Source organism: Archocentrus centrarchus, chromosome 13 (genome assembly GCF_007364275.1).
Source record: "Archocentrus centrarchus isolate MPI-CPG fArcCen1 chromosome 13, fArcCen1, whole genome shotgun sequence".
NCBI classification, from domain to species: domain Eukaryota; kingdom Metazoa; phylum Chordata; class Actinopteri; order Cichliformes; family Cichlidae; genus Archocentrus; species Archocentrus centrarchus.
Window position 1 is genome coordinate 27,906,141 of NC_044358.1, and position 14,274 is coordinate 27,920,414.

Here is a 14,274-nt window from a genome sequence, read left to right on the forward strand (position 1 = left end):
GACTAACGGTTTTACGTTTTTTATTGCCGTTAAACAAGAGGTCAACATACCTGAAGTAATCTGATCGGATGCTTACCACACTGAATTATCAGGCAGGAACGCCGTAAGTTGCAATTATTTGACAGCTTATACTGATGACTTTGAATATTACTGCTTATTTTGCCGAAATGTTAATTTAGTGAGTTGATGTACTTTATTTGTGTAATCCTGTTGAGTCCAAGGTTATTTTCTGTCATTTCAGTCTTCCCCAGAGGTGGGAAGTAACGAAGTACAAATACTTCGTTACTGTACTTAAGTAGATTTTTCAGGTATCTGTACTTTACTTAAGTATTTATTTTTCTGAGTACTTTTTACTTTTACTCCCTACATTTTTACACAAGTATCTGTACTTTTTACTTCTTACATTTTCAAACAGACTCGTTACTTTTTAACACGTCAGAGAGAAGTTTGCATTTCCGGTCAGTGCGCCCTCAAACATCAAACGATCTGAGCCTAAACGGAGGAATAATAACAATCGTACTGGAGACAATCGTACTGGCGTATCCTCCATCATCGGGGCTTATCTCGTACAAAGGGATTAAATACGTGTAACAGAGTTAAAATAACCTATATTATGAATTTCTTCAAAATTGATGTACTTATTGCATGTGAATAGTTGGAGCCACCTGGTGCATAAATAATGCAACTGCAAGGTTCCTCATTGCTGCAGTGTACGTGCCTCAGCAAAGGAAAACGATCCCAAGCTGGAGGTGGGTGCGTGTGAGCAATGCTATAGTTATTTTTGTTTGTTTAATAGTGAAAACATTCTCTCAGCAGTAAATGTTAATATGTATTTCTATCGTAAGCACTGCTGACATGTAACCTGGAAGGTACAGGTGTTTTGGTTAACAAATAGTAACTTTATTCACGATCTGCATTTTTGTTAGCATGCTAAGCTAATACCAGTTAGCCAGTCAGCAGCTTTCAGGCTGCCCCTGGCTCTAAAGCTGTATAGCAGTACAAGACTGTGATTGTTCTGATTTCTGTTAACAGAGCTGAATGTTGCGGTTGCATGACCACACTGATGTCTGTGTTACGTCGAGCCGCGTTTCCCCATCAGATACGGTTTCCCCAGCGTCTCTGCGCCGCCCACGCGGCAAAAATCGCGCGTGCTTGTTCAGCGCTCGTAACCACACCGCCGTGCTTGAGCCGCAAGAGAACTACGGACACCGTGAAAGCTCAAACAACGTGTTTCGGCGAAGTTGTCCCACTTTTTGCAAATGCGCTCCCATCAGATACGTGCGCTCTCTCTCTCTCTATGTTTAGATGTTTATCGATAGATAGATAGATACTCCATATAGCCCATGCGGATAGCTCTATATAACCCAAAACTGGGTGAACACATCTTGATAGCCTAATAACAGCCATCAGATACCGTTCCCCCTGTGTTAAACTGGGGGAACACATTCTGATGGCCCAGGGACAGCCATCAGATACCGTTCCCCCTGTGTAAAACTGGGGGAACGCGTCCTGATGGCCCAGGGACAGCCATCAGAAACCGTTCCCCCTGTGTTAAACTGGGGAACGCATTCTGATGGCCCAGGGACAGCCATCAGATACCGTTCCCCCTGTGTTAAACTGGGGGAACGCATTCTGATGGCCCAGGGACAGCCATCAGATACCGTTCCCCCTGTGTAAAACTGGGGGAACGCGTCCTGATGGCCCAGGGACAGCCATCAGAAACCGTTCCCCCTGTGTTAAACTGGGGGAACGCATCCTGATGGCCCAGGGACAGCCATCAGAAACCGTTCCCCCTGTGTTAAACTGGGGGAACGCATTCTGATGGCCCAGGGACAGCCATCAGATATTTATTTTCTGATTTTTTCCAACTTTAAAAGATCAAACTCTGATGGCTAAATGTGACATTTTAAAACAGGGGGAACGGTATCTGATGGCTGTCCGTGGGCCATCAGAATGCGTTCCCCCAGTTTTACACAGGGGGAACGGTTTCTGATGGCTGTCACTGGGCCTTCAGGATGCGTTCCCCCAGTTTAACACAGGGGGAACGGTTTCTGATGGCTGTTATTAGGCTATCAAGATGTGTTTACCCAGTTTTGGGTTATATAGAGCTATCCGCATGGGCTATATGGAGTATCTATCTATCTATCTATCTATCTATCTATCTATCTATCTATCTATCTATCTATCTATCTATCTATCTATCTATCTATCTATCTATCTATCTATCTATCTATCTATCTATCTATCTATCTATCTATCTATCTATCTATCTATCTATCTATCTATCGATAAACATCTAAACATAGAGAGAGAGAGAGAGCGCACGTATCTGATGGGAGCGCATTTGCAAAAAGTGGGACAACTTCGCCGAAACACGTTGTTTGAGCTTTCACGGTGTCCGTAGTTTTCTTGCGGCGCAAGCACGGTGCGCTGGTTACGAGCGCTGAACAAGCACGCGCGTTTTTTGCTGCGTGGGCGGCGCAGAGACGCTGGTGGGCGGCGCAGAGACGCTGGGGAAACCGTATCTGATGGGGAAACGCGGCTCGACGTAACAGTCTGTGACTGTGTGCTGTGATTTTTGTACCAGGTAGGCTTTGTTTGTTTTATATGAGCAAAATTGTAAGATGTTGATTTGTTATTGTTAGCCTAAAGAAGTGAAAATAATGGCTCTTACTCTCAAGTACTGTATGAAAAATGAATGCCACTATACGATTACACGTTTGTTGTAATGTCTTTTGTTGAAAGCAAAAGCAAAAGGAAAACGATCCCAAGCTGGAGAGCTGAATGTTGCGGTTGCATGACCACACTGATGTCTGTGACTGTGTGCTGTGATTTTTGTACCAGATTAAAGAGGGAGTGCTGAGTAAGAGCAAGTCCGGTATTGCTGTGCCATCCTTCTGCACCATAGACACCAGGAGAAATCTCCACCATAGAATCTCAGAAGCATTCACAACAGTTACACTGGTGCCGTGACTCCGTGATTCAAGATCCACTTGATGCGGATCGCGTTCCCGAGGTTGCTATTCCTAAAGATTCATGGTGGGATGTTGCCGGTCCTGGACTCTTGCTTTCTGCTGAGGTACTGAACTGTCTCAGCTATCTTTTTTTGATTAGGTGGATCACTCTCTGAACTGATTGTATTGCCACCTGCAACTCTGAACATTTGTTGTGATTTGTTTTACACATATATATATTTTTTTTTCTTCTGTCTTTTCTCTGTTTTATGGTACAATGGCTAGCAAATTACAGCTGAGTGATATATGTGATAATGTTCGTTCCTCTGTTGGGAGGGGTAGAGGTGTAACAGGTATTCATTTACTGTCGAATAGGTCAGTTGGGAGGGATGTGGGTGCTTCACCTGTGTTGCCTGGGAGAGACAAAAAAATGGGGTTAGGTGTGGTCCCGGACGGGTCTCCTGAGGGACACATCTTGTGGGGGGGAGCTCATCACTCAACTCCCAGTGATGGGAATGACACATTACACCAGTTTAGTGACATTATCTGTCAACTGGGTTCACAGATAGGAGAGTCTATTGCAGCCAGAATTATATCTGGTGGGGCTGTTGGTGATACTAAACAAAATAGTGTTCATTCACATAACCAGCATTCTGAACCCAGTGGCAATGTGAATACACTCAGCGAAAACCCCCACATCAGTGTTACTGTGAGATCTGACAGGGAACCTGTTATTTTCAGGGGCGATAATACAGACAAATACACTGTGACTGAATGGGTCGATCTGATGAAATCATACATCAGGAAACAAGGCCTTGATACCTCATTACAGACAGAGGAGGTTATGGGGAGACTGATGGGGAAGGCAAGGGATGTGGTTAAGATTGGCTTGAGAAGTGACCCCTCACTTAACAATGCTCACAACCCAGATGTGATTTTCAACATACTGATAAGGTATTTCAGCAACACATCCTCATGCCTACCCCTGCAAGACTTCTATTCAACCCTGCCCTCCCACAGAGAAAATCCTGTTGATTACTGGATACGCCTCAACAAGGCTGCTGATATGGCTGAGGAAGGTTTGAAGCGCCAGGGCAGACGCATGGAGGATGTTGGTGGTGAGATTGCTAAAATGTTTGTGAAGCACTGCCCTGATCCAGAGCTTGCATCTGTGTTTAAGTACAAGCAGATACATGAGTGGACATGTAAAGAGATTCGGGAGAGGATAGATGAACATCGTCGTGAGAGGGTGTCTCCTGTGAGAGTGCGCTTGGTCGGGGCTCAAGCAGCAGCACTGGTCTGTGATGATACACGTGCTGAGCTTTTGGTTAGAGATGACAAGGAGTCTCCAGTGGCTGACTTGCCCCTCTCTCACGGAGTGGCGCCCTCTGTCTCACCCTCATCTCTCTTGTCTCAGACCCGGCAGCATTTTCTACCTCCACCCCGTCTGGCAGGCCCCCCTCCCTTGTCTCGGGATGGAGAGCGGAACCTCACAACCTTGCCGCAGAATATTTGTCAGACCCCCCTCCCACATTACCAGCAGTCATCTGGGTTTCCTGTAGTAGGGGACCAGGTTCCTCCCAGTCAGCAGCCAAACAATAGTGCTGTGCTTGGTGAGATGTTGTCAATGCTCAGGGAGCTGCTAAATAAAGTGAAGGTTGGGGATGGAAGTTCCACCTCCCGGCGTGGAGGTAGGCGTGTTCAAGACCGGAACCCTTTAATTCGTGGAGGGAGCTGTCAGGTCTGTAATGATGGAGGCCACACTACGGAGTCTCACTGCCGCTTTGCCCGCCTTTGTTTCACATGCTTCAAACCTGGTCACACGCGGCGCTCATGTCCTAATAGAGCCTCTACAGCTGACAATGCCCAGGAAAACTAGTCGACCTGTGCTTTGAGGGAGGCTGTACAGGTCATGATGGCCACTCCCATATACATGACGCAGCAGAGCTGTATAACAGTGTAAGAGACTTGGACAAGTCTGAGACGGTTATTTTTCAGAACACGACAAGAATCAGAAGCAGTGACAGTCTGTTCTACACTCCTGTTACTGTTGGACGCAAGGCAAGCCTTGGCGCTATGTTGGATAGCGGTTCAATGGCCTGTTCATTGAGTGTAGGAGCACTACAGAGGCTTGCTGATGCTAATGCTGTTGATTTGAATAATGAGGAGGCACCCAATGTCATTTTTGTTGGCTGTGGCGGTGTACGTGTTAAGCCTAAATCAGTGGTAGAACTTGAGATGGAAGTCTATGGATGTCGTATCTCTGTTCCCACTTTTGTTGTAGATAATCAGCAAGATGACTTGATCATTGGCTCGAATGTCATTAGACATTTGGTCCGTCAGTTCAAGGCAGATGCAAGTTACTGGGAGGCTGTGTCAACATCTGGTTCAGGGCATCAGGAACTTGAACAGTTCCTGTCTCTCCTTGCTGGCCTGGATCGCTGGTCTGGTGATGAGGTACCAGACAAAGTAGGCACAGTCAGATGCAACAGAGCCATCACCCTGCCAGCTAATAGTGAGTATCTGGTGTGGGGGAGACTACCTAAAAATGTTAGGATATCTCCTGGCTCTACTGTGATCACTGAGCCAACCTCTTCTCACTCCGCACCCAGAGGTATCATGATTGCTAGAGTGGTGACTCCTCTCTGGGGTGACAGGTGGGTTCCACTCAAGATCCTTAACATCACAGACAACCCTGTTGTTCTGCGGCGAAATGCCAAGCTTGCCGACGTCTACACCTGCCTTGCACTGGAGGATCTGGAATTTCCAGAGCTCGGGCAACAGACTACTTATGCTAAGCCCACTGGGACATCTGTTCCGACAGTGGATGCTGGCACTGTGCAGGAGAGGTTGGAACGTGTTGGCTTGGGGGACCTAGACCTCATGTCTTGTGATGTGTCATCAGACTGGCGTGAGAAGTTGGCTGACCTTGTGGTCACGTATGAAGATGTCTTTTCCCGCCATCACCTGGACTGTGGTGAGGCTAAGGACTTTGTGCATCGGATTCGACTGACTGATGAGAGACCATTTCGTCTCCCCTACAGACGCGTTCCACCTGCTGAATACCAAAAGCTCCGCCAAGTTCTTAATGAGATGGAGGAGAGAGAAATAATCAGGAAGTCAACCAGTGAGTTTGCCTCGCCTCTTGTCCTTGTATGGAAGAAAAATGGTGAATTGCGGGTGTGCACTGATTTTCGCTGGCTCAACAGGCGGACACTGAAAGACGCTCACCCCCTGCCACATCAGGCTGACTGTTTGGCAGCCCTGGGTGGTAATGCGTTTTTCAGCACGATGGACTTGACATCTGGCTTCTATAATATGCCGTTACATGAGGAGGATCGCAAGTACTCTGCATTCACGACACCCATGGGTCTGTATGAGTACAACCGCCTCCCACAGGGGCTGTGCAACAGTCCAGCCAGCTTCATGAGAATGATGACCTGTATTTTTGGTGACCAAAACTTTCTCAGCCTGTTGTGCTACCTCGATGATGTGCTGGTTTTTGCACCATCTGAACAGCTGGCTCTGGAGCGGCTGGAAATGGTTTTCTGCCGACTTCGCCCGCACAACTTGAAATTAGCCCCCAAAAAGTGCTGGCTTCTCAGGAGATCCGTGAAATTCCTTGGGCACATCATTTCTGAATCTGGTGTGTCCACGGACCCTGCCAAAGTTGAGGCTGTCAGCAGCATGACAGTTAGAGACCTAATGGAGCCTGATGGGGCCACCCCATCACAGTCTCGTGTGAGGTCTTTTCTAGGGATGGTAAACTATTACCAGCATTTTGTGCCGAATTACTCCGCCATAGCAAGGCCCCTCTTTGACCTCCTGTCCGGCCAGAAACAGAGGCACAAGGGACGACCACGTGCAGGACATGCTGCTCAGTTTCGAAAGTTGTCACCCAGTGACTGGACAAGTGAACATCACCAGGCTTTTGAAGATTTGAAGGCAGCTTTGGTGTCCTCTGTGGTCTTGGCTCATCCTGACTTCAATCGACCCTTTGTCTTATCCACCGATGCGTCCATGGATGGACTGGGAGCAGTTCTTTCACAGGTTCAGGAAGGTGATTGTGTGGCTAGACCAGTAGCCTTTGCCAGCAAATCCCTCTCCCGTGCCCAAAGGAAGTATCCTGCTCATCGCCTTGAATTCCTTGCATTAAAATGGTCGGTGTGCGACAAGTTTAGCCACTGGCTCAAGGGACACATCTTTACTGTGTGGACAGGTAATAACCCACTCACCCACATCATGACTAAACCTCGCCTGGACGCTTGTGAGCAGCGGTGGGTGGCGAAATTGGCATCCTATGTATTTGACATTAAGTACGTTCCTGGCTCTAAGAATGTTGTTGCAGATGCGCTGAGCCGTCGGCCATTTGTAAGATCCACTGTGGGCGAACGGCTGCTTTGCTGCCCCTACAGTGACCTCCTTGGAGAAGCTCTTCCCATCTCTGCTGGCTCGGTCCAGGGCGCTTTTAGGCAGTCAAACTCCAGTCAACATCTCTGCATCAGCCAGGCAGAGGAAGAGCCTTATGTGTCCATGGTTGCCAAGAATCAATCATTCACTAAAGAGGAGGTCTCTGCCATCTTTGAGACACACACTCTTTGGGAGTCGAGTGCCAGGACTCGTGCGGTTGATGTTCTTCAACAGCTGCCGCAGTTGGTCCCACCCGCTACTTACCCCCAACCTGTGTTTTCTGAGGGTGAGCTCCGTCAGGAGCAGATGAGTGATCCTGTTCTCTCAAGAGTGTTGTATTTTGTGGAACGGGGTCGTCGACCTTCTAGGAGAGAGAAGTTTAAGGAGCATGTCATGGTCGTTAGGTTCCTTAAACACTGGGACAGACTGGCAATATGTAATGGTATCCTCTACAGAGTGTCCCGGGATCAGGTTTCTAAGAAGAAGAGGTACCAATTTGTGGTCCCTGACTCCCTCAAAGCCGAGGTTCTCCGAGGAATTCATGACAATGCTGGTCACCAAGGACAGTTTAGGAGCTTGTACCTGGCCCGCCAGCGATTCTTTTGGCCTCACATAGACCGGGATGTGAAGGATTACGTGCGGCACTGTCAACGGTGTGTTGTTGGCAAAGCAGCCGATCCTGAGGGAAGGGCACCTCTGGAGAGTATAAAGACTTCTGCACCTCTAGAGATTGTGTGCATTGATTTTTGGACTGCGGAGGATTCAAATAAAAAACCTGTTGATGTGCTGGTAGTGACAGACCACTTTACCAGATTGGCTCAGGCCTTCCCTTGCCGAGATCAGTCGGCTAAACAAGTTGCAAAGCAACTTTGGGACAAGTACTTTTGTATTTATGGCTTTCCTGAGAGGGTCCATTCAGACCAGGGGGCCTCATTTGAGAGTCAGCTGGTTGCTGAATTGCTGAGGGTCGCTGGTGTGAAGAAGTCTCGGACCACGCCATACCATCCAATGGGCAATGGTAGTGTGGAACGTTTTAACAGGACACTGGGCAACATGATTCGTGCCCTCCCTCCTGACGCTAAACGCGATTGGCCCCGGCGCCTCCAGACCTTGACATTCATGTATAACTGTACTGTCCACGAGACGACAGGTTACCCCCCTTTCTATCTCATGTATGGTAGAGTTCCACGTCTTCCAGTTGACGTCCTCTTCAAAAACATACTGAAGGATCCTGAGGTCAGCTGTTATGACAATTATATAGTTTCCCTGACAAAGGACCTTCAGGAGGCAATGGCTATTGCCCATGGACATGTTGACAAGGAACAGAGCCGGCAGGCTGAACTCTATAACCGGCGTGTAAAAGGGAACTTGATCACTACAGGTGATAGAGTCCTGGTCTCCAACAGACGTGAGAGGGGGAAACGCAAAACAGCAGACAGATGGGAGTCAACGGTATACACTGTTGTTAGCGTGAATCCCACCACTCACACTTATGTGATCAAGAATCCTATGACTGGACAGCAGAGAGTTGTGCACCGTAACCTGTTGATGCCTGTTAACTTTCTACCTGTGGATGTGAACAGTCTCCCGGATCACACTTACCACTCTTCTTCAGTGGGTGACTCTGATGATGTTGCTGATGTAGATGGGTTGCTGTCTGTTGCAGGACAAGATAATACTGTGAACAGAACTCAGCACTGGGTTGACAGTCTGTCGACTGCATGCACAGACAGTTGTGAGGAGACCAGTCCTTCTGATGATGTTATGGGGATGGCAGATGAACCTGAGCACGTGAACGGTTCATGCCCTCAATCCCATGTGGCGAGCTCTGAGCTAGACCACTCAAAAACGCCTTCAGCTGTTACTCAGAGCGTGCGCACGAATATCAAACCTTTATTGAGCTCTTGTACTAGTGATGTACACCCAGTCAGGTCTCGTTTTGGACGCATTGTCAAGCCGGTTAACCGGTTGCTCCATGTTATGTCCAACCAAGGGGTTGTTAATGATGCTAGTCAGATCATTGGCAAAGTCTCAAAGTCAGTCCTTGAAGTTTTTCAATAAGGCGTTTATTTTTCAGTTTTAAGTTCACTTTGTTCATTGGTCTGTTTTGTTTTGTGGTTGTATCACCATAACTGAGCTACAGTCTTGTTAAAAGGGACATGTCTTTACTGTAGGGCATGGTTTATGTGGGGTGTAGATGGCATCCTGCTTCCAGAAGCCGGTAGTGAGTTGGCGCCACTCTCTATTTGCTTCATCCCTTTGGGGATACTTTTCTAGTTGGTATGTCTATATAACCATGTCAAGTCACTTTCCTTTTGGATTTTTTTTTTTTTTTTTTTTTTTTCTCTTGAGTTATGGTGAATACTGTGAGTTGTGCATCTTTAATTTTGAGTGAAATTCAGCGGGGGTGGATGTAACAGAGTTAAAATAACCTATATTATGAATTTCTTCAAAATTGATGTACTTATTGCATGTGAATAGTTGGAGCCACCTGGTGGATAAATAATGCAACTGCAAGGTTCCTCATTGCTGCAGTGTACGTGCCTCAGCAAAGGAAAACGATCCCAAGCTGGAGGTGGGTGCGTGTGAGCAATGCTATAGTTATTTTTGTTTGTTTAATAGTGAAAACATTCTCTCAGCAGTAAATGTTAATATGTATTTCTATCGTAAGCACTGCTGACATGTAACCTGGAAGTTACAGGTGTTTTGGTTAACAAATAGTAACTTTATTCACGATCTGCATTTTTGTTAGCATGCTAAGCTAATACCAGTTAGCCAGTCAGCAGCTTTCAGGCTGCCCCTGGCTCTAAAGCTGTATAGCAGTACAAGACTGTGATTGTTCTGATTTCTGTTAACAGAGCTGAATGTTGCGGTTGCATGACCACACTGATGTCTGTGACTGTGTGCTGTGATTTTTGTACCAGGTAGGCTTTGTTTGTTTTATATGAGCAAAATTGTAAGATGTTGATTTGTTATTGTTAGCCTAAAGAAGTGAAAATAATGGCTCTTACTCTCAAGTACTGTATGAAAAATGAATGCCACTATACGATTACACGTTTGTTGTAATGTCTTTTGTTGAAAGCAAAAGCAAAAAGGAAAACGATCCCAAGCTGGAGAGCTGAATGTTGCGGTTGCATGACCACACTGATGTCTGTGACTGTGTGCTGTGATTTTTGTACCAGATTAAAGAGGGAGTGCTGAGTAAGAGCAAGTCCGGTATTGCTGTGCCATCCTTCTGCACCATAGACACCAGGAGAAATCTCCACCATAGAATCTCAGAAGCATTCACAACAGTTACATACGCAAACCCATATAATTAATGTATCATTTATAGCGCTATAATCAGGGGTTACAGCGGGCCGGACCGAGTCCGTAAGTTGCGCTGCGGCACATAAACAGCTTAGCTAGCGCTACTGAAGAGGAGCGAGCATGAAGGGAGTAACGTGTGGCAGGTAAATGCAGCGTTTCTAAATGCTCAACAAATATCAGCAAACACACAAAGTGTGTGCAGTTTGTTACACAGCTAGCTAAAAGAAGAGCTGCTGTATTTCAGGGAGAGCAAAGAGAGAGAAGTTCACTCAGAGATGGAGAAAGAGGACAGGAGAGGAAGAAGAGAGGTTAGAATTAAAGGTAAGGACTGGAAAATAAACTGAAGTATGCTGACTTTGTGTAATTCAAAGATTCTATGAAAATACTGCAGTTTAGGTTAGCTTGTTGTACTGTATTTACAGTAAAGCTCTGTGTTGGACTGGAGCACAGTGTTTGTGTTCATGGTCAGAGTTACAGGTTACATCAGTGCAGCAGAGATGAGTTTGAATCAAAGGTGCTGATGCTGAGATTCATTCACTGAATCCAACATTTCTACAGCCTGTATGCTGTCAGTGTAGGGGATGGAGATCAGCTCAGATAGCTGTGAAATACTGGGTTACATCTTTGTAACCCACACAGAGCAGTAAACCTCAGAGCAGCAGCAGCAGGTCAGCTGATCACAGCCTGCACACCAACATCATTTACTGGAGCTCACAATAGAAAGTTGTGATTCTTCTCCCCATGCAGAGCCACTACAGCTGATCTTAGGGTTCCTCCACCTTCTGAATCCCACTGTAACCCCTGAGTATCCTCATGTTGGTGTTTAGGTGGAGGCACAGTCACCCTCTACTATGGAGGACACAGAGAACAGAGCTGTGTTTAAATTCCCTTTCACAGTTTGTGTCCTACATAACAGTTTCAAGCTGAGTGCATTCATTAGGATTAAAATTTAGATTGGAATAACGTTTGTCCATCCATCCATCCATTCACTTCCGCTTATCCTGGTCAGGGTCGCGGGGGGGCTGGAGCCTATCCCAGCTGTCATAGGGCGAGAGGCAGGGTACACCCTGAACAGGTCGCCAGCCTGTCACAGGGCCGAATAACGTTTGTATTCTCATGTAATATTATTTTATATTATTACAATAATATATAATGAGGTTCGGTTAGTTTTACACAAAAATAGCTTGTAGAAACATCCTCCAAAGAACTACTTTTACTTTCTTACTTTGAGTACATTTCAGAGCCTGTACTTTTTTACTTTTACTTAAGTAGAGAAGTTGAACCAGTACTTCGACTTTTACTAAAGTATTTTTTAACATAAGTACTTGTACTTCTACTTAAGTACAGAATGTCAGTACTTTTGCCACCTCTGGTTTTCACCACACATGTTATGAAGACAATTAAACAAGCTGCAACTAATCTCCAGGGTCTTCATTTCGCGGTTTAATTCGGTGTCACCAACACCCTTGTTGAAAACACTAGAGTTATAGTTACTGGGATCATAGCTGTGTGTGTTTCTTTTCCCACACAGAAGTGGACCTCTTTGTTTAAAATGCAAACATATAGGCCACGCCTTTAACGTTAAACCAAAAATCTTTCTTAAAACATTTCTGTGCTATGATACTTTCTACCTATCCTGCGCTGTATTCTGGATCCAAATATTGGACCATGCACTCCATGTCATTCATGTAAGAGGTTTATTTGCTTATTATTTTGCAGACTTTAATCTACTAAAATATTTTCCTTTTTTATTCAAGCTTCCCAGCAGGTTAAAAGTAATTAAAATCATCTCTGGTGCAGGAGCATTAATATATGTTTTGTTAGAGTGATACACATCAGTGAATTAATAATTATGATCCAATATTATACTGGCCCTGCAACAGGCTGGCGACCTGTTCAGGGTGTACCCTGCCTCTCGCCCTATGACAGCTGGGATAGGCTCCAGCCCCCCCGCGACCCTTAACAGGATGTGCGGAAGCGAATGGATGGATGGATATTATACTGTTCTGGGATATTGATCTGGTCAGTTAAGTAGCAGAGGGGGTTGTTAATCAGTTACAGCTGCTTTGGTGTTAATGAAATTAACAATAGGTACACTAGAGGGGCAACAATGAGACAACCCCCAAAACAGGAATGGTTTTAAAGGTAGAGGCCACTGACATTTTTTTTCCTCCTCATCTCTTCTGACTGTTTTTTTACTAGTTTTACATTTGGCTAGGGTCAGTGTTACTATGAGGCGATACCTGGACCCTATAGAGGTTACACAGGTAGTCCACCTCCTCCAGGGTGGCACATCAATACGTTTGCTGTGTCTCTCAGCACAGTCTCAAGAGCATGGAAGAGATTCCAGGAGACATGCACTTACTCTATTAGAACTGGACAGGGCCGTAGGAGGTCCATAACCTGTCAGGTGGACCGGCATCTGCTCCTTTGTGCAAGGAGTGAAAGATTGAGCACTGCCAGAGCACTCCAAAATGACCTCCAGCAGGCCACTGGTGTGAATGTCTCTGCCCAAACACTCAGAAACAGACCAAGGGCCAGATGTGTTCTAGTATGTCACTGATGTCACTGCCCGGCACCATGGAACCTTATTGGCAGTTGCCATAGAATGCCAGAATTAACAGGTCCTCCCCCTGGTGCACTGCGTGTTTCACAGATGAGGGCAGGTTCACCCTGAGCACATGAGACAGATGCGAAAGGGTCTGGAGAAGCCTTGGAGAACATTATGGTTCCTGTAACATCATTCAGCATTAGTGGAGGGTCAGTGATGGTTTGGGAAGGCATAGCCATGGAGGGAGACACAGATGTCTGCAGGCTAGGCAACAGCATCCTGCCGGCCTTTAGGGATCATGATTTCATGTAGGATGAAATCCTTGGACCCATTGTCAGATTCTACGCTAGTTCAGTGGGTCCTGTTTCCTCCTTGTGCACAAAAATGTCCAGCCTCATGTGGCAAGAGAGTATGCAGACAGTTCTGGAGGATGAAGGAATAGAGACTGTTGACGGGTCACCATGTTCGCCTGACCAAAATCAAACAGAATCCCTATGGGACATTATGTTTTGGTCCGTCTGATGCTGCCATGTTGCTCTTCAGACTGTCCAGGAGCTCAGTGATGCCCTGGTCCAGATCTAGGAGCTGATCCTCCAGGACACCATCTGGCATCTCATTAGGAGCAGCCAAGCACATGGGGGCCATACAAACAACACAGCACCATTTTTTAGTTGCTGCAATGAAATTTTGGCAAAATGGACTAGCCTTCCACATCATTTTGTCATCATTTTTAGGGTACCTTTGAATTCAGCTCTTTGTAGGTTGATAATTTTCAGTTCCATGAAATAATGTGGCATCCTTTCATTCCTAACACATTACCTAGTCCATATCAGTACAGCTATCCACCATATATATATATATATATATATATATATATATATATATATATAATATATATATATATATATATATATATATATATATATATATTAGTAATTATTCGATTAATTTTTTAATCGAGTCCCACCCCTAAAATATATATATATAAGGGGTGGGACTCGATTAAAAAAATTAATCGAATTAATTACAAGCTTTGTAATTAATTAATCG

General features: G+C 45.7%; 1 protein-coding gene across 1 annotated transcript in view; it reads left to right on the plus strand.

The window, feature by feature from the left end:
• The window catches only part of LOC115790079 (NACHT, LRR and PYD domains-containing protein 1b allele 3-like), a 26,326-nt gene continuing 12,052 nt past the window's right edge, over positions 1-14,274 (plus strand). Inside the window, exon 1 of the mRNA XM_030743747.1 lies at positions 1-103. The gene's annotated coding sequence lies outside the window, so the exon portion shown is untranslated. The remainder of the gene's footprint in view (positions 104-14,274) is intronic.